The following is a 26,305-nucleotide window of genomic DNA, read 5'->3' on the forward strand; positions in this document are numbered from 1 at the left end:
AAAGTTAGAAAAAAAGCAAACATACGTCATCTGAAAGTCAAAACCGTTTTACATTAAACAAACTCCCGCGTGAAAAGCAAAGCAACATAAGTCTTTAGCAGCATCTGAGAGAGAAGGAGGGAGTAAAGCAATTTGCATATTGATCTGACAAAAAAGTGTTGAACGATTGCTAATAGACTATACGTGTTAAAGTACCAGCTAGAGAGATGTGTGTTGTAGTAATTAACTGTTTGCTATTAAAAGCAGGCTAATGAACTTTCTTCAGTTAACAAACCCAGCTGTGGGTGCTTGACCAATCAATCGAATAGTGTGTGACGACCTGAAATATGGTGTTCTCTCAAATACGGCATAGCTAACCCAATCAAGCTTTTTTCTCTACCCTTAAACCTGCTTCTAATACGATTTGCTTCTTTCTAATTCTGACTAAAACACTCTTTTAGTCTTTATCCTCTCTGTGCTGTAGCAATCAATCCATTTGTTCGGCGTCAACCAGATCGGCTTTTCTCATTAAATCGCATTCTTCTGTCGAATGTCGAGCGAGATGCGATATTTTCATGTCACAATAGCATTTGTACAGCTACAAAACTATAATATATGATTAGCAATAGACAGTGTAATTTGTTAAAATTTGTCTAATTTTATTTTCCTTCTCACATTCTAGACAGGAGATAATTAATAGGAATTTAATGTAACCCTACCCCATTATTGACGTGAAAATCTCATTGAATCATGAATTTCAGTATCCTCTTACAGGGATAAACGTTGTAATCAGTGTACTCCAGACAAACTTCCTTTCATCCTCTAAAGTCTTTTAAAGCTTTTTTTTAGATTTGTTCTTTTAAAATTAGCTTTATAATTTGGAAATAATCCATATAAAGAATTGATTCGTTGTCTTTGGATAAAGAACAATTTTAGCTTAACAAATCGGGTTTATTATCCGATTTTTAATGTAAATTCAATGTTTACTCTTATTATAATGAAAATAAGAATTTATACAGCCGTAAACTGAGTGGTAATTATAAAAAGTAATTATAGTCTAGTTTACTTTCTTAATTTACATGAAGCAGAAACTGTTATGTAATAAGAATAGAGTAAAATAATTCAAAGGCGTAAAAAATTGGAATAAGAACAAGAGAGTGAAAACCCAGTAATTGTTATTGCTTAATCCGAATCTGAAAGTGATGTCGAAACGATTTAGTAAGCGTAACATTATATGCAAGAAATTCAATTTTTATGAATGTCGTGGGAGGCGTTTTTCGCATGGTTAACGTCGATTTGGTCCATTTTTCCAAGCCATTCGCTTTAAAGTTCTTCAATAAAAGACGGCTGGATAAGTCGAGTGAAAGAGGGGTTGGAACTGGAGATTCCATTTCGAAGCTATTGAAATAGCGGCGTGTTGAAATTACTCAAGTAGCATCAACAGACATTGCATTGACATGCATGGATAGACATGGCTGAACCTAGGAATTCTTTTTTTTTCCTGATTTCATCCAGGTGTTAGATGCGAAACGTGTTTATACAACAACTAAGCTGTCATGGAGACATTCAGCTCTTTTATATTTCTATCTACAATAGTAATAGCAGTAATAATTTATTTTGATTTAAATTATACAGAGAAAATTGAGGACGAGGAAAACAGATTTAAAATCCGTTTTCCCTCTAATAATTTAAACCGAAAACTCATCCATTTGTCAATAGACTTTTATTATCGCATCATATTAAAATCTCATCGAATTGTAGTTTTAATTAATTGTAAACAATGACTGTATGCCTAATATACTTTAATTTACTTAGTGAACATTTTCTGATTTATAATCTAACAGAAAACTTGATAGAAAACAAGAGCATTATAATTAAGAGGGCCATTATTGTATGAAGCGAACATAATGGCAAAAGACTATTAAATGACGTGAAAGAATTTAATCATAAAAATTTTTATGGATGCGTTCTAACAAATTTCACTCCAATAATTTTGCTTCACGTGATCGTAAACAAGATAAACGATAAGATTATATATAAACTTGGAAGCATACGTTAATATGTGCAACAAACCGTTTTTGCAGAGAATGTTAACTCCGTGCTTTTGGATCATTGCTTATTGAGTAAACAATGCTTGTATACATAAATTATGAGGTCAGAAATTCCTCTTAAAATGAAATTGGGTGTATGTCCTTTCACAAATGTTTGAATAGTTTCTAGAATAGTTTTAATATTTAAAATTAATCTGGATTTATTTCGTTTAGCTTAGCTTTAGTAAAGTTGAAAGCTGCTAAATCGAATATCGACTATTTAATTTGACTTTATTAAATAATGCAGGTACAGACGGCACACGATTATTTTTATTAATGCCGCAAACGAAATGTTACCTACTTAAATTATAAATCACAATTTGTAAAATGTGAACTCCAGTCGAGAACTAGACTGTATCGTTTTAATTAATAAGGTTCATCAGAACAAAGCGTTATAGGGAATAACGGCCATTTGTCCAATAGATGCTTTAATGTCATGATTGATGGAGATACCACCATCACCTTTCATGAGAAAATCACACCTGCTTCGCTCATCGATGCCTGTAAATGTAGCTTCCCTTTATGGCTTTTATGCTTGTAGGAGAAGCATCTCTCCAGGCATACAAAGCTATTTTTAACTCGGTAATAGCCACAGATTTAACATTTCCTGCTTACATTGCCAACGAATAACAGAAAAAATATATACATTCAAATAATTTTTATCATAAAAACAAATATTTAGCTTTAGTGAAATTAGTAAACATTATAAAGAATGTTTTATCGATTATAATTACGAAGTTGAATAGCCAAGCGTCCATATTTAATTTATTCTAAACGTTGTCAAACATATTATTAATTTCGAAATCATATTAAAGAGTTGCACAACATAACTAACTGTGTAATTAACTTTGAATACTACATTAATCTGCATCATATGGATACCGTTCGTGCTTATATTCTGAAGAATGTCTTCCATCTACAACAAATATATATATTATTTCACGCTTTAAATGCCTGACAAAATCTATAAACCGGAAAATTTGATATAAGTATGTCTATAATTACCACTCTTATTAGATTTATCCCCTAGTATACCGAAATTAGTCAATGCTTAATTTCCTCATCTCCACTTTATGGACATTCTCCGTCCAGTTAACTACAATACTCCTAATAATTCTATCTTCTACCTACCCTGTAAATATAACGGCTTAGATAATGGTGGACAATTGTGTACGCTCTGCTTTTGCTAGATAATTGCTCATTATCTGGCGTTTATCTTCGAGTTGATAGCAGAATTTTCGTGCGCTGCCACATAGTTCGATTTCGAGTACCGAATTTGGTACAGCGATTAAATGGATAGCAGTAAGCTACGAGGAAAGCGGTGAAGTATATCATTACGTGATGTCCAGCTAGATTAGGCATCTCAATACATCCAGAACACATTACTTATCAACTAATAATCCATCACTGTTGAAAATAGAGTCCGATTGTTATCAAAATACCGAGCACTCCATCATTCGCTGTAGATAAGCAAAGTATATTTCGTGATTCCCTTCGCATTAGGGTAATACCTCTTACTGTGGCGCCATCTGCCGTCTACCTGAACCACTACACAGTAATAGTTTTGCTTACCTCTCAGGTGAAAGTGTGTCAACACCGAAGATCGATGACAGGGTTTCTATGGTTTTTCACAAAATTACTTATCACCTGTTTGTGATGGAAGACGTTGAAAGGATTTTCTTAGTGTTTACTCAATCTCATTCCTGTTTGCTTTTATTATTACTTGTACTTTTTATACAATTTATGTTCCTCGATTAAAAATTGTTTTCTTTCTTATCTTCCTTCCTTCGACGAGAAAAGATTTTTCAACAATCGAAATTTATTAATAGATAATTTGTATATAAACAGAGAGAGTCTTTGGAGACGTTACAATTAGTTTTGCGAAAATAGTGGGTGTAAGGTGATTGCATGGCAACTTACATCGTGGCGTGGCTAACAATTAAGAATGAAATATTCATCATTGTCATCAATATTTCAAACATACGGGTAGTTTGGAAATCATGGGGAGTTGGAAGCACGCAATGAACTGACTGCTGCTTATAAACAGACTGATTTAGTACGTTGAAGATCAAAGCAGCTTGTGCAGCGTGTTCTAGTTGTGTGCTATTCATTTTTCTGCTCATCTCTAGAATAATCGACATTTTATATAAATTGCTTTCGTATAGTTTTGCATATTATGAAACGATGCACGATTGGCATTATGCAAATTCCATCTATATTTATTGCTATAATTAATATAATAGTCTGCGTTTTTTATAGTAGTTACCGGATAAATAATGCATTTGTTGCTATTTTTGCTTCAAGGAACATAAATAAATTGTTTCCTGAAAGAAAGAATATAGCAACATATACATGTTAAAAAATATTAAATTTTAATGCAGAAATCGTAATAAAATGGAGAATTTTCTTACAGCCTGCCAAAATAAATCACGACCTAATATCGTGTATATTTTTTCGAATTTTATCAAAGACGTAATCGTATTTATGTCTTTTTATTTGATAGCTGGAGGTATTTTTTCATGTAAATCATAAAATGGCTTTCTTCTAAGAAACCATTATCCAACCGATATTAAAAAAAAGGATAATTTTGATAACATTTCCTATTATAAAAGATCGTTAATCCTTTCTAGGAAAAGAATGTTAGCTGTGATAAATGTGGGCAAACAAGTATTTTACGAATTAGCCATAAAAATATTCCTTATTCAGCCATATGGCTAAAGGGATAAAGGATAATAGCATGTGGCATTGTTCTTCGTCCAAACTGTCCCTGAACCACATTCTCATACCAAGCTATTGATACGTATCATCCATTCAGCACATCTGTTACTCCACTTCTGCACAGTGAAAGAATTCCTTACAGGCAGAGGGCAAACAAACCACAATTTTCTTCTTTTCTTGCTGACTAGACTGGAATGATCAATGACTTTGTATCTTGACCAAGAGTTAGATGGGTAAAATGTGCGGACATGTCCAGACCCTAGCTATTGGACCCTCTTTCTATCTTCCTTAATCATTTTAGCCATCCGTCTTATAACCCGGCAAATACCCAGTTTGCTTTTACTTCTTGGTCGAAAGACTGATGTGCAGCTCCTCTCCACTTTCTTCTAAATGATCTTTTTTTCTTCTCCATTTATTTTTTTACTTCGCAATTAAAAGCCTTATTGTTGTAGCTTTTAATAAATGTAAATTTTTCTACGACTCCCGATGTTAATGGAAAATTAAGACGAGACCTTAAAAAATTATTATTTTTTTATCTTTCTCCTACTTTGCCTTGATAACTGTAATGATGATTCATTTTAATGTTTACATGCCTTATTAGGAAACATATTTTACCGACTTTTTATGGCTATAAACTGACTTTTTCCACTTCTCAATTGATCAAAATATGTAAATTGATATCGTTAGTTGATGTTAATTAATAATCTTTAACAACTTTTTATACCTTGTTTAATTAATGTAGTAATCGCGATAACTTATATTTAATTTAGTCGTATCTGAATTAGTAATTAATCAGACAAAAATGTACGATTAAATTAATCATAGTGTTTCAGTTATAAATTCAGAATTGGCTAATATCATTACAGATATTACCATGCGATGTCATTAAAATCAAACGTAATTTGACATATTACGTTTGAATATAATTCTACACTGAAGGCGTGATTATCGACGTATAACATCTTTAAAATTTCAAGTAATTGAATTACTGATAGATTTCTATAAATGAATATAATTCCGCCATTCTATTATTCACATCAGTTGTTGAAAGCAATAAATGTAAGGCATACATAAATTATTTTTTCTTGATTCATTATCCCCTTCAGAGAATAATTATGTAAATTTTATAACCATTTATAATTTTTGGCAAGTTAAAATTTATTTTTTCTTTACTTTTTACTACTTTTTTGGAATTATTTAATTTGGGATAATAAATGCACTAAAAAGAAGCAGAGAATTGTTTGCAGAGCGTCCAATCGAAAATCTTTAAGGAAGGAGTATTATTATGAAGCACATTAAAACATTATTCTAAATAATAATGACCTGCATTGTCTGGATCTCCCATTATCAAGGCAGAGGAAAAAAAATCTTTAATTCTACTTTCCTTCCAGGACTAAATCTTTAAGGATTAAAGCTTCTCCGTCGCGAAACTTTTTATTCTTATTCTAAATTTGCTATTTTAATGATTTGGATACAGAAAGAAGCTTTAACTGTTGAAGAAAAATCAAATTCAGAATTTAATATTCAAATGAGATAAGCTTTTGATGGCGAGAAGATTAAATGATTAAACTCTAACAGTTCACCTTACAAATTTTACTGATGGAGAGGAGATGCTTTCCTCTTCATTTACTGAAGGCGCGGGGCACTTTTTTGCTTCTAAAAATGTGGAGAAAATTGTTTGTAGGTATCTACATTTCGATACTTAATTGAGTTTTATAATTATACCCGGAATGTAAGGATGAATTATTGTCTTATAACTTTGCTACTGATGAAAATTTATATAGGGTCCTAGGAGAGAAAATTATCAGCGAAGCGCTGGTCAGTAATGACCACGTCTCTTATCGATTTTTCCCGCTCTTGATTTCAAAAATTCCTTCTTGTCACAGAGATGTTATCTCGAGCTGAATCGAAATAAATTCAACATTATAATACAAGCTAGTGATACTATTATATTCCTCTCAGGAGAGAGTATGTTCTATCATGGGCCATTAGCCAAATCGCTGAAAGAGGACGACAGTGTGTTGTTAGTGCTTTGTCATACAGTAATTGGGTTTAGAAGACGTTTGTTAGTAAGGCGGTCTGTCATTTGGGATATTCCATGGAACAATCACGTTACTTCTTATTATAGCAAACCTTGTGTTGTAATAGCATTAAATGTCAGCCTGATTGGAAGAAATGTGAGATTGTAGTTCGTCACCGAGGCAAAAAAGCACTTCTTCCTATCCCGATTTTTTAAATCTCATTGTTTGCAAATTTTTTTTTAATTTGTTGCCATTATTCAGTTTGACGTACGAAATATTATAAGAGTACTCGAATTTTTTAAAATATTTTATTTAATTTATCAATCGAAAGAAGCGTGACAATGAATATAATGAAAATTATCAATTTTTTCAATGATCATTCCTGAATTCTGTCTTCTCTCTTAAACTGTTAACTCTTCTTATTAACAAGGAAGAGTAATCAATCACTAGATTAGAAAATTATCTCCTATTTTTGTTCTTACATATTAAACAAATTCCATCAAACCTTACTGCATCCCATCCAAAAAAACGTGTAATTAGCGAGTTTAGGTGAAGAGTTGTGTCATTTCCCGAAGTAGAGTGATGTTTTGTTACCTCATATAAACTTAGTGAACAATCGACAAGCCAAAGTTCAAAGGAACAGAGTTTAGTGGAAGAATGCAGTGAGAAAGGTCAAGGTTCATCAGAGATGAGTCAGAAGCCATCCTAATGATTAGGAGAAGCGGGGGAGTAAATTAATAGACGCGTGTCTTGCCGTTTTAGTGGTATCACTACCCTGATGGGGGTTTGGTGTCATCAGCAGTAACGTTCAGTATAGTCATGCTCTCTAATTTACCCTGGTGCCACTCTAATTGAATTAATTGTGGTGAAATCACACAAGTTGTTTGTAGCTAAGTTCCCTCCCCCGATTCTCGTGTCCCTGGAGAGGACCAGCTATCACAAGTTGTTTGTCAAGTCCTGCTTAGGCGTAAATCACAAGAGGACGACATCTCGAGGGAGCTGTGATATTTGTCTATAGTAATGATACACTTGTATTTAAAATGGCGGAGGTAATGATGCCTCACAACAAACGTTTTGTTTTTTTATTTTCTATACAAATTTTACAACGGATCCTTCAGCTTTTTTAAAATATATCAAGTGTGTACGAGAAGAAATAAAGCCTTATTAATTAAAAAAATTCTTAATTAATATAATCCGATTTCAAAAATTGCTGGTGTATGTTTACAGAATTATTATTAGATTTTTAAAAAAAATTAATTAAGAACTGTTTCAAGAATTAAAAAGAAAAGGAAGAAAAAACAGAATTCTTGGTCGAGAAACAATGAAATGTTTCATCTGAAAAATAATCTATCGAAAAATTCCAGAAAGAATTCGCGCATTTTCAATATAATGAGAAAGAAAATAAAGGAAATTTTTGTATCCAAGAATATCTTGTGTAAGGACTTTGTTTTTGGCTTCATTTCGCGTTTAATTTGGCGGAACTCTTTGAAAAATATTCATGCAATTTGTAAGATGTATCCAGTTTTTAATCCTATTTAATTCTCTAAATGAATATACTTATAGTTATAGTGAATCCTGAGAAAAAAAAATAAGAATTTATTTTACATAAAAATTATAATTTTAAACAGGTTTTCTTGAATTAAAAACTATTTTTTATGTTATACTAGCGAAAAAATCCTACCTTATCACAATTATCCGGAGCCATGTTTAATTCATCAGGCTGTCAGGTACACCTTTCAGGTTTACTCTTAACATCGAAGCTATATTCATCGGAATTGGATGATAATAATAATGAGAAATCGGAGATTAGGTATAAACTAATCTTTAATTTGATTAACACGATCGGAATTCGCGAAAAATCGATTTTCTGTCTCCGAATTATTCGTTGAAGCAGAAACCTAATTTTATACCATTACTATGCATGGATGAGCAGCCAATGTAAACATTCTTAACTAGCGTGTGAGTATAGGGCTGGCTAGACAGTTCATTTATCATATATCCTACAAGAGGAAAAACAACGCCGTGACACACCCACTTCCACTTTTACATGAGTATTAAGCAAAAGAGTCGCTTTGTAAAGGAAAATTAAGTCATCTGCTTTACTTGTCTTTATTCCCAGCTTATTTTTATCATTTATAATAATCTTTAACGCTTTTCCAGCCATCATTAAGCCACAAAAACTTCCTTTTAGACAACTGGATTAAGTTAATCTGGGATTATATCTCTTTTAGACATTTTAATATAATTTATCGATTCGTTTCCATCCAAATTTTATTGTTGTTTTGCTTACTTCTTACTCGATTTTAAAGTTAAAACGTATTGAAAATATTTTGAATAAATGCTTTAATTGTTTGAAAATGGCTGCACCATTCGGCGTTTTGGTGTTAGAATGCGTTAGAATTTACATCAATTAAATGGGAAGATGGTGTAGTGAATCGTATCTTGTTGGCTAAAATTGACATCTTTTTTCAACTAGCGAAAGCTCCCCCGAGGCAATGTAAAAAGAAAATAAAAAAAGTAAGTAGGAACTTTCTCTTCCGTCCATTCCTTTCCATCGACTCCTTTTCCTGTTCTTTGATGGAAAAAGTGAATGTTGTGGTTCTCCTATTTATTTGGAAGGTGCAGAAAAGTCCCCATTACATACAGCCTTAAACCATTCGGACACATTTCCTCTTAGAAGATCTTTGCCAAAAGAACCTAACAAGAGGTCCCGGTGCATTACATCCAAGCCACCTCGGGCATCTTTGTTCTGAAATGCAACCTTTGGGACCTTTACTGTTAATCAAATTAAGATTCCTCTCTGGAGTCTTGTGCAAGCCTGACGAATGCTTGCCTTCTGCAAAATATTGTTCTTCACTTTTCGAATATAATTGTTGGTTCTGCTTACATATGACGGGATTATGCAAATTCCCTGCTACAGTCTAATATCTCACCTGAGACTTTTTCTTTTTTTCTCTTTCTCTTCCATCTTTGCAGTTATCCAAGCTTCAAAAATTCCCTTTTCTTTTTCTCTCGGAAGAGGTATGTTGTTTCTTTTTTTTACAACGTATCATAACTCAAAATCGATCATGCTAATTTTTCCCAGTTTTCGACAGGTTTTTAATAAAGGTTACAGCAAAGATTTTTGTTTTCAAAATTAAGATTTTTTCTAAATTTTTATTTAGTAGATTATCGACTCGAAAAATCTGCTCTTGAGGTTTTTCTGTAATTATGAGATTCATTCAAGTACCAAAAATCAGTATAACATTAATAACATGATATGACTTTTTTCCTCCTTCTCGAAGATCCCTTGACATTTTCTCTCTGAGATCTGCCATGTGACAGATTTGTCATTCGATTAAGCCCTTCCAAGATGCGCAGGGCTGGGATTGCTGTATCTTATTTTCCTCCCAAATCCACCTATCCAAAGACGTGAGATTTTTGAAGATGAAGTTGCAGTAAAGGGTCCAAGAATATGGTATTTGGCAGCTTTATTTTGATTGACAACTAGATATTCTATATCCTTAACTCTACTTACTCCAAGACATTGTCTGTCAACGGCCCGAGCAACAGTCTCTTGTTTGACCAACTATAAGATTTGTAGGGTTTAAAGTAAGAAAAATCTAGTTGAAAGCAAAGTATTGCACAGGGAAAAAGTATCATTTTTCGATGGCTTATTGGCTATTGTTATGGTCAATAATGTCGTTTGAGTGGGGAATTCCTTCTCTTAGATTTCACTCCAAATTCTTGATATATAATACGAAACATTTCTTTATTTCCTTCTTAGTTATTTTGAAAGTAAACAGGAAAGCGAGTTATAGTGATAAATTGTTTCGGTTATAAAACTTTGATATTACTGATAACGTCGATGGAAGAAATAAAGTTTCTTGGTGCGAAAACCAATAACAAAATCAATTTTTCAATTTTTAGAGATTGAATTAAACAAATAACTGTATAGAAACAATGCCTACCGATAGTATATTTTTAAAACCAGCGACTTCAGAGGTCCAGGAACTTTACAAAAATCACAGGACAGACAAACAAACTGACAAAGCAAAGACGTTATCGGCAAAATTAATTCAAACTGAGACGAGTGCTGCGATAAAATCGGATAATTTGCGTAAGAACAGGGGGATAAAGGCAAGCGAAAGAAAAACCAGAAAGTCGGAGACGTCACTTGGATAAACATTCTAATCGACCCTAATTCTACATTTAAATTTTAATCGATTCCCAGAAGATAAATACCTGAAATGTTTTCTCAAGCAATCAGTAACAGCTTGAGAGGAAAACTAAATAAAATGGGAAAGATTATTTAGCGAATCAATAAAATTTAAACAGAATAAAGTATTTTTTTTCTTTTTTGAGAAAATATTCAATTCCGGAATGGCGGAATTGGGATTTCGATAATCTCATTATTATATTCCCAGCAGAAATTTGGTTTGTAATCTTCGGCCGGCTTCTTATCTATTTTCGTCCTTGTCCGTGTTTCCCTTTTTGGACTCCACCTGCCTTCGCTCTCCAAGTGATGACCGCTTCCCTCCCCCTTTTCTATTATTTTTTGAGGACGATTTTGTTGACAGATTGTCTCATCAGAGCCAGGACCGAGTGCTGAAGTTCCTTATTGAACCGGTAAAGTCAATATATAAATGACATCATTTATCACCGCCCGTAATGTGATGTGTTTTTGTTTATTTCCGACCCTTCCGAATTAAAATATATCGTTTTTCAAACGCTTTCGTCAGTAATAGTGGTAATATCCAACTAGTTTTCTAAGATAAATCGAAACCAGACGTGGCTGGAATAGTCAGAAAATATCAAATTCTAGTATCATAGCGTCTGCAACCGCAACAAGAAAGTAAAATTTTCCCGCTCGGCAGTAATACTTTAGTGGTCCCTTACGTAATCATCCGGCTCCCTCCTCCATTAGCCTCATAAGAGATCCATATTCTTGCCAACATCTCCTACACATAAAGCGATCGCCTGGGAGCGTTTCCACATAACACGGACCATCTATAATTTTTATGTAGCCTCCTCCTCTTCCCTCGACCAGGTGCCGAAGGTCCACTGCATATTTTTATGGTTAGATGCCTTATATAAAGTTAATACTTTACTGGAGATAGACCTTCTAATGGACAGCTTAACGAAAATTTGGCTTTTGGATTCCCTCCGTCCCCCGACAATTCAATGAAGCACGGCGATAGATTTGTGAATAATACGTTTCCATCCATTTTTATGGCTTTCAGGATTAGGTTCGACTTAAGTATTTACCATATTCATATGCATTTATCGTATTTTCAACGACAAATTTTGTCTTTTTTTTCCTATAGAAGATATTTTTTTATTACATGAAAATGTATGTCTCTGTTGAAATTGTTTTTTGTTCAAGGATATTTTTAGCTTTATATAATCCCGAAGAAAAAAGGAGATATTAGTTTACGTGTCGACAGAAAAGCGATTATGCTAGCGACTCGTCTGTCCGTATATTGTCAAGCTTCAAATTTAGGATTATACAATAGAATAATAACCATAAATCAGGCCCTATATAGAATCTTCTCACAAAATTTCAAGTGAGAAGTGAAGTAACTTACTTCAATAAAAGCATCTTTAGCAAATTACGTTTCGCTTTTAAACTGCGAATTATGCTATTTCGATTAAGCTGGTGGCATTTATTTAGACCATTAACCAATAGGAACCCCGAAATAGGCAACATAAACCTTAGCAACGTCAACAACTTCGAGAATTTAACAGAATTATTACCAAATGCGCTGTGAATACTAATTTTAAGATAAGTAACATCAACTTGTAGTAAATTAATTCATTAAATACGAACGTTTAAATCTCCTTTATCTAATTCCTTATTCAGTCAGTCGCTTTCAATTGAGTTTGAATCATCATTAATGTCAGACAAATGGATTTACTAACTCCAATCGTAAGTGGAAGTGCAGATGAGTCGAGGTCAAAGGTGATAAATATTCGTGCATGGTTTATGTTACTACTTTTCTTAATTGCATAAAAGGGCCATTTTTCTCTTTTGTGGTCAACCGAAAATAAACTGCCGCCGGGGAAAAAACGATTCGGCATCCCATATCTGGATCTATCCGGCGATAATCTGATTTATTGTTAGCCGCAAAACCGGGATTATTCGGATGATGCTCCGTTTGTGTAATGCTTCCTTTATACCTAAGAAAGATATATTTATTTATCTTCGAGACTTTTTCAGTGTTAAAATTTTGAAAATCTGCTTCGTCTCAGTGAAGAATAATGGTAGAACCAATAGATTTGCCTGTAGATCGGGCAAGGCGCTGTTCTAGAAACTTGTACAGCAGTTGACAGCCCGCGACCCAGCTGGATATGTGGCGGGATAAACACAGACCTAGTTGTTGGCAACAGCACCAGCTGGGCACAGACATTGGGAGGAGTGAAGAAGGGATGCTCCGCCCCACGTGAAGACAGGAGACACAAAGTTTGAAAGTATCTTTTATACAGTTCTGAGACGGGAATGGCTGAGATTATGTGGGATAGTGATTTGGACGAAGATCAAATCTTGGATGAATTGCTCGGTTTTGGGTGAGGAAATTTATCTTTTCTATAACTAACTTAATTTTTTCCGTATAAAACCCGACGCCGTAGTTTATAGTCCCGAATGGTATAAAAGTAATATAGTTTGCGTTATATAAAGCCAATTGCGAAAAAATGGGCAAATAATGGATATAAATTGGGATCTTTAAATGGTTAAAATGATGTTTGGACTTCGAATTAGTGTGTGATAGCATTTAAGCGCTTGGAGATATCTTTCTAGAATCTCAATTCAAGTCTTCTAGAGAGGAAAAGGAAAAAAAAACGAGCAAAGAAACCCGAGAGCTTCCCATGAGTCAGGATCTTATCGATTGCCCAGTTCCGGAACTTTCAAAGTTTACAGAAGAGAAGAGTCAGACGAGGTAGTTCCCCACCCTCGACTAGTTTCGCTCCCAAGTCACGTGCATGCTACCAATCTCTGTTGTGTCCACCTATCTTGACAGCTAATACCTTCTTCAAGTAACTGTGATCAGTTGGAAAGACGCACGCTGCATAACTAACTTTCTAAATCCTATCTAACGCCTTCCATTACTTTTAATTAAGAGACTGATAAATAGCATTTAATCTGAATCCAAAAACAGAGATGCTATATCGGGGATACTGTTCGAAATAATGTTATCCCAAAAGCCTACATTACCACTAATGTGATTCGTTTCATTGAGAGCAGAGTGAGTTGAAGTAACAAGTTTTCTCTCGCCGGTAAGTTCGTTAAGTTCTGTATGGTTATATTCGTCTCGTGTTCTACAACTAAAGCCTTAAGGGCGACGGTAGTTAGAGCTACCTTATCTCTCCAGTCATTTTTTTCCCCTACAAACGCATGCATTGACTGTGAATTGATTCTTTTGCTCCAGAAAAAAACACCTACTTGACTAAAAATGCAATTGGATTATTCACATCTGCTCTTATTTATTATTATGACAGCATTTATTATTCGTATAATGATATGTATTGTAGGCTGCATCTATATTCATGCTTTATTTCTTTCGCTAACAAAAATAAGACTTTTTATGCTGCTTTCTCCTTCCGATGTAAATTAACGCACATCCATACAAATTACATCCAACCATGTATTATAACAAATTACAAAATTTATATTTCTCTACGACTCTTGATGAGGAGGAAAGAAGATAAATGCGCATGAATTAAAGAAAAGAAAGGAGGAAAAAAATCGTCATATTTTTTTTAATTTTCTATTGACGAAATTAGCCAATTATATTTAATTTTTAGCGTAATAATAAATATTTGGATGAGAAATAATTCTGGAAAACTTTACTTTTTAATTCTAATTCGTAAGAATAATGTTTAGCAAAAATTGAACCGTTAAAATCTAAATAAAATGTATAAAAATAAAGATTCAGTGGGAAAATTATACTAGAAATATATAAAATAATATATATTTCATGTGAAGACGTGTAAACATTTACTCATGAAGTTTATAGGATGCTAATCCTCAAAAAACAGTATAATAACTCGTAAAATTGAAAAAAAATTAGAGTTATATTAAATAAAAACAGTAATAATTTAACGTAAAATATATTTAATACTTAAAAAATGCACGAAATTTACAAATTAATTTCCAGAAAAAATCTAGAATGGTTTGATAAATTTGTCAGAATATCTAAATACAGCTATAACTCATAAAAGACTGTTTATTTTTCCTATATAATAAATGATAACAATATTCTAAATAATAAAGAATATATGCAAATCTTTAAAAGCTAGAAAATATTATTAATATTGTAAAAAAACTTGAAAGAACATTAATATTTATAAAAAGATTATGAGAATATTAATAGAGGGGAAGAATCTATGAATGTATTAATGTATAGAAAAGGCTACATCGAAATTACTATTCAGAAAAAGGCTAGGAGAATATTAATATTCGGAGCAACATTAATAACTGGATATCCATTAATGGGAGGTATTAATATCTAGAAGAGCTCAGCAGAATGTTACAGAAGTTAAATGCAGAATTTAAAGAGAAAACAATTTTCATGGAGTTTTTTTAGAAGCGGTTGTTGCTATTTTTTTTTTTTTCGAATTCCTTCGGCCCATCAAAAGTGAAGCGAGTGAAAGAAGCATTCATAATTACAACATCTGCTTTCAATTATTTACTTTAAAAATGATATCCATTCCTGGTATTGATATATTGTTTCTGCTACATTTCTCCAGCGGATACGAAAATCGGGTCGAGTGTTTGCGATGTATCCAACTATGTCAGACATGCCAACATTTTAGGGAATATTACATGCCATATGTCACATCAATGGATGTGACCCTACCTAAAACTAACCACGTGCCATACAAATCATATTGTCGACAGTTTTATTGAAGGATTTTTCTTGAACTGAAAATATTTTTATTCTCGCATTAAAGATAAATGAGCTGGGAGATTTACGTTTCCCATCTTACATGCTTGCGAGGTATCTAAATTCTTTATAGACCCTTCGAAGGGCTTAAAACTTTGAATATTTAAAGAAAGAAAAACATTTACCTGTTTCGATTCTTAATACAGAAGCGATCTATGATCATTTCAAATTGAAGATGTCTTTGATCTAAATTATTTATGATCGAGAAATCACTTTTTTTTTATTCTGAAGATCGAGTCGATTTTCGAAGTTTTATTAAGCTAAGTTTATGTATTTTAAAGAGAATTTTCATAGATTTTTCACTTAAAATAAGTCCTGTAATATCTTTCAAGAGAGAAAAGGCAACCTGTTACATCATTCAATTCTCAATATTCAGCAAAAGCATGGACAGTGACAGGTGTACCATGGAGGATTCAAACTTTACCGAGGGAATAAATAGTTTATCTGCAACGCCCAGGTAACTAACTAACTTCCAACATACATAATATATGAGGCATTCGCTTCTCTGACAGTATCTGGGTTACTTTGACATCTACTCTGCCAGACTTTCGAATCTCTTCCACAACTGATTAGTTATTTGTTATTAACTGTGTAACTTTATAAAAATTGCTTTTTTTTGGAGGATACAAATCCATCTGGAGTATCGTCGAGAAAAGATGATGTAAGATATTGAAATTAGAAAACCAATATTGCTTGTTTGTATTATCAGAGTTTTCTTTTCCAGCGACAAAAGATAGCAAACATTCAGAAGGTATGTAATAAATGAAAGTTATTACTACTTATCTCTCTATCTGAGCGAATCTGAAGAATTAATTTTTTTTTCATTTATTTATCCGAGGCGATGAGAATTTTTTTTAACGAATTCTTACATTCCCTCCTCATTTTTAAGTAGCTTCAATAAATATTTTTTTATGGGATTTTTAGTACAAGTTATAAATATTTATGGAAACTTATTATCATTTTTTGTATGTTAAATTTATTTTATGATATTTTCTGATCGAATTTTCTTTCGTGACTTAAGAATAAAGTTTATATATAATCGTATAAATAATAGAAGAAAAATGATAAAACATTGATTCTTTGGCTGATTTATTTTGGAAAATTTTAATATTAAAATACGCAAATAAAATTATCTCGTGGCAAATTTTAAGCAATTATTTAAAATGATTTTTCACCGGTATATTTAGAGTTAATCGAATTATTTAGACGAAGGTAATTAAGAAAGACTACTCAAATAAACCAATCAGCATGAGGAGGGAGAAGCATCCTTCTTTTTCCGTTGACTTAACCACAGACATATTTACTGACAAAGAATCTAGTGTCACTTTAGTCTCTGTCACACTTCTAGTGGGAAAAGCCCTTTTCTCGCTCCACTGAATGGAATGCTACCTATTCTGCTATCTTTGTGTTTGTGTGTTTGTCTGCACGTTTCAAGTACACAAGGATGCACATTGTAGACGTTTCTCCTCTCTTGTTGTCGGTTCGTTTTGGTTTCACATCTAACTTTACGCTCTGGCGAATTTCTCACTTTTAGAATATTAATACGCTTTAAATATGACTCTTAAATATTCTAATTAAGTCATCTCGACAGAGTTTCCTGCCAAATAAATTTATGTAACAAAAATAAAAGTATTCTTTAAGAGTTTACGAGGTTGAATGCATCAGGTCGATATTTCTTCTTCTAGAAGAAGGAAAAAAGAGCCAACCAATGGCAAACTGGCTTGGGAATGATGTCACTTCCTTTCCTGTTACTGTATTTCCTGGATTATTAAGACATCTATTTCCTTTGATGGAATTCACTGACTTCTATCAGAACTTCGCTAATCCTCACTTATAAACTGTCAATGGAACGGAAACTTTTTCTTCCAGACCTTATACTTTTACTGTTTTTGAAACCGAATGGGAAAATAGGTATTAAGGTATAAGTTAGGTAATAAAACTAACATCGGATGTCTCGTGCGTTTAATTAATCCGCATTTTAATCCATAAGATTATAATAACAAAACCTTTTAAATCTAAATCATGAATGTGAAATAATCAAATTTATAACTTAATAAATACAATTATTATTACAATTATCGATCGTGTTACTCACAAGGATGGGTTTATTTTTATTTTATTTTAGTTTTTTTAGTGGTAGTAGCCTGAAAAAAATCTGGTTAATCTCATGTAAATTCGACGTACATCCGGTTAAATTATCAGATAAAACTAACAATAACATCCCCGGTTTTTCAAAGGGAAAATATGAGAAAAAAAATCTGCACCTGCCCGTAATGAAGGAGCTATTATTCATTATGGCTGTTCTCGTCAACAGTGTCCATACTTCAAACTACTACAAGGTCATTTGGAGCAGTTAATTGGTGTAGAATCATGCCAAATCTCCGGAGTATCCAAGTCTTTCCAATTATCTTTCCTTTACGTTGAGACTGATGTTGAAGTGGGAGTAAGAAAAAGAAGGGAAATAGTATTTTTGGACTATCAGCTGGGAGTGAGTCAAGACGGATGTACTAGCGTGAAATAAGATGAGTTTAGTGTCAGCTAAATGGGTCATTCCACTTCGAGAAAACTGGCCCTTCTGGTGGCTATAGGGATACATCTTTCAGCTGGTACTCCACGTGTGACATTCTACGTGAGACCCTCTTTTCTATTCAGCGTGCTTGTTTGCCCGGAAATTTGTAGTTTTTCGAACGATCTACACTTATTCCATCATTTTCCTCCTAATTTCTTTTTATCTATGCTCTCGTTTTTTTGAAAGATTGATGCAGAAATATTACTTGGGGATAAATTTATGATGAATACATATTTTAAATTATTATTGTTTAATAAAGTTCGGTATGTAATTAATTAAATTTATTCTAATTTCAGCTAAAAATCTAGCGCTATAGGCAAGTTATGAACTGGAGCATTTCTAACTGTAAATGGAAAATTTCTATCAATGTTGTTGCTTAACCGGGCTGATTCATATTTGTATGTACTGTACCTAAGATTCCGGTTGTGTCGAAGGCTGCTTATTTCCTGAGCGACTTTTAGAGAGAAACGTTATTTTGTCCTGGCAGATGGTTCTCGTCGCCATGACAACCTCCGGAGGAAGAAGACAGAAAAGTCAGTTATCGGTTGGAGGTGTAAAATCTGTTTTCCATTTATCATCAGCCTCTGTTGGGCATTATTTATATGTTGGTAGCTCGGTAATACTCGGCTATATCAAGAAGTTGGGCTTCTAAAATCGCGTTGGCAACCGAGCTGGAATATCGGGATAAGCAGGTAGAGGCGCACCAAATTGAGCTCTAGAAATCGATACAAAATTCTCAGAAAGAAGCAAGGAATTTTAATACATAATTAAAAAATTTCAAAACGAAATAATCCGAGTATATTTTAAACCTGTTAATGGTGATTAACCGATTAAAAATATCACAACGGTGTACATTATGATCATTCAATTAACCATTAGGCTAATCTGTAAATAGAGATAAGAATTAACAAATATTTGGGAAAATTCGGTAATCCCATGAGATTGTCCATTTATCCGCATCTTAAAACAGTGTACAATGGCAGGCGAATGTGGTCAGGCAGAGCGAGATAAAATAAATGTCGCCATTAAAGCCTTTTAAGGGGTCTTAAGCTGGCCAGTCATTAATTCCAAACCCAGCTGTTATCTCATTACTGCAAAGGTAGCGGATGAAAGCCTTAGGCAAGCACACAGATTAAGATCATTAATCGCAGCTGAGGTATCGTTGCGACTTAACACGTAATCATTGTTTGCTGCATTCTCCTTGTTTACTGTCTATTCTGATAAGTTTTCACACCTCTTGCACAATCATGTACTTCATTACATTACCGTTTCTCATGCATCTAAGCTTCTTTTCTGCTTCACTGTCTCTGCTCTTTTGGTACCAATCGCTTAGATAATGATTGGTCTTAGATAAAGGGATTTACTTTTCCTGCAAAGTTTTTTCCTCTTTCGCCATTTTTCCTTTACAAAAGTTTATTGGCAGAAAGAAAAGAAACCGTAGAGATTGTAGAAGATGAAATTATCTTTTTTTTTGTTTTAGGGTGTGGTTCTGATGTATCGGAGAGGAGTTTCTCCTCATAAAATGTTGATTGACAAAAATAATAGCCAAAAAGTTTCCAGAGGCTAATAAGACAAGAGGGGCAGATAAGCTCTTGTCCGGTTCCTAATTCCGGAAAAGACAATCTGTACATAAGACAAGTGAAAGGAATTATCCATCAATTTTTTTCTGTTTCTCTTACAAGGGTTTCTGATGTGATGTAGAAAAACCATCCTCGACTGTAATTATTTTATAAATAAAAATCGAATCCATCTGCTGTATAATTTTAACAAGTTTAACTGTCTAATCTCTTCTGAAAATTCTTTTATTTGAGGAGATTTTGATGAGAAAATCTTAATGTAATCTTAACTTCGTAAGTTTGAAATTTTGAGGAAAAAAATAAGTGAATGAAGTGCCGAGACGATATTTTAACAATTAAAACAAAGGCAAGTAAAGGAAACGAGGTACAGAACCACAACATTGAGGAAAACAAAGTATGGGGAATTCATTCATTTCGACAAGGTTTCTGCCAAAGATGAAGGAGAGCGACAGCATTTAAATCGTCACGAGAGCCCCTGGTTTTAAGGGATGCCTAAGCTGTGACTGTAACCCCCCATTTTAGTCGAGTTAATCACATTACCATTGATTTCAGTAAAGTGCACTTTGGTAACACAATGCAAATGATTCGGAGGTTGGTTCAAATGGAGGCAGAGGCAGTAGAGCATGTCAGTGATGGATCGCTCAGACGTTGTTGGATTCAGTCGTTTCCATTCTCTTAGGTGTGGGAACGATTACTTCAAAGTCATTTGTTTGGAAAAGGAAGGGAGGTTTGAAGAGAGAGCAAGTTGTGTGACAGAGTTACCGAAGCGTTTGGCCATGTTTCTACTTGACTACTGGTAAATGTGACATTTAGGACTCTACTTAATCCTGCTCCAGTCACGTACAGTAATGGTCGTCCGGGAAATATTAACCGTCTTTCTGGTATTGACCCATCTTAATTTGTTTCCATCTAACTCGGATGAATTGGGGTGTCTTAATAATAAAATGACCCCCGTTTCTGATTTACGGCGCAAAATGTGAGCAAAAATTGTTTAATAATTACCGAACAAACACGTGCCGAAAGTTAAATTAGTTGTATTAAATTATAATACTAACTGCTTCAGGCCTTTTTAGATAAGTTTCCAACTTCCGAAACTTCTCTTTATATAGAATAGTAAATTAATTATAATAATTTTAACCGTAAAGTGCTCACGAACTGAGAAAATCAAAATTTTACTACCAGCACATATTAACAATATAGGCTGCCTAGTAATTATAATGTCAATCAAGCAGCTATTAACTATATGACATTAATTTAATATAACAGGTAACGTTTAACGTACAGACAAATTGTTACAACTTTGCTGTATATTTTTTTGAAAAATAATTAAAATTGAAGGATTAAAATCTATTGAATACTTGCATAATTAAAAGGAATTTTACATATTAATAAAAAATATATTGTATGGATAATAGCTATATGACATTAATTTAATATAACAGGTAACGTTTAACGTACAGACAAATTGTTACAACTTTGCTATTTTTTTGAAAAATAATTAAATAATACAGATACATACTTACCACCAAATATACCAAAAAGGAATAACAAAATAGGATAAAAGAAATGCAATATACTGGTCACAATATATTCATGAACAACAGCAGACACAAAAAATACTGTAAATAATGCATATAATTTATTCCTAGTGATCTATAAAAATAAAAAATAAAGTTTTAATGCTTTCTTTTATTTTTATAATTAACATATAATTTAAAAATTACATACAAGATATGTATCTCTGTAAACATATGTATACAACCAATCATGAACAACTGAATTCCATGTTCTATAAAATTGTGCATAAGATGTACTGTTCCACCAATCCTGTAAAAAAAATGCACACATATTTAAATTTAAATTTTGCTAATATTTTATTTTTATAATTTTCTTGTAAAAAGTAAATACTAAAATTTTGTACATTCTTTGCAGATGAAAAAAATGATAGAATCTCAAAGAAAAATTCTATAATTATAAAAAGACTTTTTCAAGTAGCCTATCATAAAGATTTTTTATGATAATTAAAAAAATCTTTACAAAAATGATTGAGCACTTCTAAACTGAAGATATAGAATATTAAAACACTAACCTTTAACTTCAGCCAGCAAATCATTGAAAATATTTTGATATTACGACTTGTTGGCTGAAGTGAAATATCTGAAACTAAACAGTATCAATTTTTATAAAATTGCCAAATCTATTGTGCTCTGAAATGTTTGGTTTTCATAATGGCTGCAAGTCTTTGTGACAAGTCATACATAAGTTTTTGGAAAATATTCAGTAATATGTTTTGTCATTTGACCTGCAAAGGAATGGCTAATTGAATTTTGTTTTTAAGGGAATCTATATATACACATACCTGACAATTCATCCCAAATATTTCTTTTAGGGTTCAGTCAGGATTCTAGAATGACCAGTTATTTTAAATGCCAATATCCTCCATCCAATCCATAACAATGTGACTAGTATGACATGGTGTATTGTCCAAGCAAGACAACACACCATGAGAGAGCCTATAATGAGAGAGTGGTCCATACTAGAGAGCCTGTAACAGACATGGGCAAATGCGGCTCTTTTTGAGTTACATGCGGCTCTTTCTGAAAGTGTTAATTTCTGCTTTTTATTATTATTTTTACAATTTTATTTCCACAATTTTGTGAAAATATGTTTATTAAAAAAAATCAAATATTTGNCTATTGAATACTTGCATAATTAAAAGGAATTTTACATATTAATAAAAAATATATTGTATGGATAATAGCTATAAAATTAAGCAGAAATATAGAATATTTGAATGAAAATCTTCCTGTCTAAACTTCTTCACATATGCTTTTGCAAACTCTGCAATTAATTAAACTTAAGGAAGGAAGGTACCCTCCAAACTCTTTCGCATTCATTAAGACTTGTCTTTCCTTCCTGTCATTTCGCTGATTATATCTCTGAAGAACTTCTACGTTCGAGTAAGCTCGTCATTATGAGTTTCAATAAGATTGGATATAGTAAAAGCAGGACGCAATCAAGAAAACAGCTTTCTTGATGTAACACTCTTCAAATATTCTCTCTAATTTTAAGATAAATGTGCTACGTTTCTTCCACTCTTTATATATTGATATAATTAGTAAACGATGTGGTCATATACTTACATAAAAATCGAAATAATTTTTACAATAAATAATTTATAGATGAGAACAAAATGGATCTGGAGCGAATTCCTCTCATCTTATCACATTAAATGCATGAGGATGATTCTCTTTAATCCCCGAAGGATCCGAAAGGAATTAGAAGGATGCTGCTTGCAATGTTCTGTCTGTACTCATCGAACTGTAGAAGTGAAGCTGGTGCATATAACTCGATATTGGATCCAATTCTATTTTTCCAGATATTTAATATTTTGAGAAATTCTATCCATAAATTCTTTTTCGGACTTGAACGAATCTCTGATCTTTTTTCTCCTTCTTTTCCGGAATATACGAGATGTTTTCCTTTTGAATTCAATATTTAGAATCGACCAATAGACGACATCATGGATTTAAATAATTTTGGTGATCTTGTTTGGGTCGCATATTCTTAGATTATGAGGCACTCTTTTTCCTCACAAATTCAAATAATAGAAGGTATTTTTTTGTATTAAAAGTTATTAAAATGATAGAAAATGTTTGATTATTTACGTTCTAAAAGCTTGTAAATTCAATATTATTTTGAAAAAATTTTACTCGGTGTCTTTATTTATTTATCTAATATAGATTTTTGCAGAAGTTTTTCGAAATTAATAAATGAAAAATTCTACTTTAGCTTTAAAATTGTTCAAAAATTGATAAAGTTAGAGTGAAGTAATAACTTAGAACTGTTCCTTTTCCACAAATAAAGCTTGACTTGTTTATTTTTTAAAGGAGAGAATTAACTAGAAGTTTTTCCCATCAGATCTAAAAAAATTCCCATGATGAAATATGACTAGCAAATTATATAAAAACTTAGAAAATGAGACTAATTTAGAAGATAAAATTAAACTAAGTGGATTTAGAAGCATAAATTTGAAAGAATTTTGACAAAGTTTAATTATAAAAGTTTGTGATTTGTATCGGAAACAGAATCGAGTTTGAACAGAATTTGAGAACTCTCATCAGCATTTTTGCCATGATTTTTTTCCCTCCTTCTTCAGTTTTTTTGCATTTCGTTCAATAAGATACCATTGCGAGGAATCTTTTAACCGTATCTTCACCCTAAAACAATTTCCAATCGATGCACAGCTAATTTCCTTTTCTACCCGATCTGCAGTGATTTGATTCCCTCCAGTAGAGCGCATCTCACTTTTCTCCGCTATTCCCCCTTTTTGACCCGGTCACGTGACCGACCACGTAAAAGAAAAGTAGTCCCCCAGGATACATGATCTAATCTAACTTATTTCTGTACCTGGATTATGAAGTGTTTGTTGAAAGTTTTAAAGAAAAACGATTCTTTCCCTACTTCTTCTGCAACGCAGGACGGGTTTAGGGATAAGATAAGCAGAAGCGATTATCCTAATATTAGAAGACAAACTTTGCTACCGTTTCCGGTGATTAGATGCGATAAAAGTTAGCAGAAAAATCCCTGGTTCCATTTAGATGATGAGCAAGGTGCGGTCAATATTGAAAAAATCATGCGGAACCATTCTCGTTCATGCTGCATCAAGTTGATTGATTGCTATTAAGTAAAAAATTACACGGTATAAAAATATATACAAGGTGTTCTAGTGCGCTATTCAATTTCCTTATTGTGAACAGTCGATCGTATCTAGATGAAAGCTATCAGAAATGATTGAAAGCTTTATTTTCTTTATCGACTAAATACCAAAAATTAAAATATTCCAGTTTTCACTAGTAAAAGTTATTGAAATATTATAGATGGTCTCGTCTCTTACACGAGATATAGTAGACGTCGAAGCGTTTAAATTGACAGCTTAAATGCTCCTTATGAATATTTTTACAGTAACTTATATGAAAAAAATTCAAGTTTCTGCACGAAATTGAAGCGCTGCTCGCTCGAGAAATGATCAATTTTCTGGAAAATGAGCCTCATCATCTCTTGCTAAACTTAATCCTCTTAAATCTTGACGTGGAAGAAATTCGAATAACTGTTGAAATCGTTTACACTTTATTATAAATATTTAGGTGATCTCCTGTTGGAATTTTATTTCAGACGACTCGAAAAGGCTATACCGATGGTATTTTACACGATTCCATCGTAAATATTTAATATCGAATTAATAATTAGAATTTGGTTCAAACCGAGGAAACGCAAATCTCATTTATCACGCAAATTTCATTCTTAGGTTCAATTCGAGACGAGCTTATACATATATATATAGAAGAGGTGTTTTACGAGGAAAATACTCTACCTAAAACAAAATACACGTGGAAAGAACAAATGTTCTTAAAATGGAACAAGATTCTCGATAGATAAAAGTCTCATATTTACAGACTTCCATACCTCAAAGATGTAGAAGGATGGCCCCAGGCTATTCGCCAGCTTATCTCTCGACAACGAACTTTTCTTGTCTTTCTCTGACTTTCTACAGTCTTATTTGCTCTTTCTTCGTTCCCCGGAGACACGAAGACTTTCTATTTGGACAGTACTGCCCGACTATCTAATAAGAACATCCTGAATGTAATATCGTCCCAGAACCATGACGGGCATTACAATTCTGTTAAAAGAAAAACTATAAACACGAAACAATAAAAAAAGATCTTAATATTCAGCAGAAATACGAAGTTTTGACGCTTTCCGATATTCGTGTTTGGCATTAGTCTACTTCCCTGTCGCAACCGAGAGGCTTTTTTGATATATAAGTCTGCTTTCTGCCACGTTACACATCAATCCACTCCACTACTTACCGGAATCTATCCGCCAGAGTTGTTCCCTATCAGATTATAGCAACCTGTTAAAATTTAAAGTTTTTTCCCCCGAGGGAATTGCTACAAATAGCTCAATTAAGAAGCACTGATTGGTCTTGTTCTTGGCATGTACTTTAACCCTGCCAATGACTTCTGTAAAGCTCGTGTCAAGGTGACGTTTAAGGGCTGAACTCATTAATCAAGCAGCAGCTAGTAGGGAGCTTGTCTGGATATTGGACTTTAATAATGCTCGCTTGTAAGCTGTTATGCATCCCCTTCGTCTCACTCCTGGCTTCGCCTATATCGAATTGCTTTAATTTCCACATCTTACTTGGACGGAAAATCGTCAGAAATTTAATATTATTTGTAACTAAACGATTTTGTAATAGCCTATATCCGTATCTAATTAATTTTTATAATCTTTTTACCGTCGTTACTCCGGGAAAACGGATACGTTCAAATTAAATCATCTCGAAAGCAACGACAACGTGACGAATAAAATTAATAATTTTGACAGTTGCAAATGTTAATGAACATGACGAACTTACGTATCAAAT

General features: G+C 33.0%; 1 protein-coding gene and 1 long non-coding RNA gene across 5 annotated transcripts in view; one reads left to right on the forward strand and one right to left on the reverse strand.

The window, feature by feature from the left end:
* The window catches only part of LOC111631919 (kinesin-like protein KIF26B), a 91,275-nt gene that overhangs the window by 36,245 nt on the left and 28,725 nt on the right, over positions 1-26,305 (forward strand). The window lies entirely within an intron of this gene.
* Positions 21,402-22,482, reverse strand: LOC111631921. The gene is made up of 3 exons (XR_002757777.1): positions 22,238-22,482; positions 21,607-21,705; positions 21,402-21,531 (listed from the first exon to the last, which is right to left on the reverse strand). It is a non-coding gene; the product is annotated as an uncharacterized LOC111631921 (long non-coding RNA).

This window comes from Centruroides sculpturatus, unplaced genomic scaffold (assembly GCF_000671375.1).
Source record: "Centruroides sculpturatus isolate CEXI.00-Female unplaced genomic scaffold, Cexi_2.0 scaffold807, whole genome shotgun sequence".
Taxonomy (NCBI): domain Eukaryota; kingdom Metazoa; phylum Arthropoda; class Arachnida; order Scorpiones; family Buthidae; genus Centruroides; species Centruroides sculpturatus.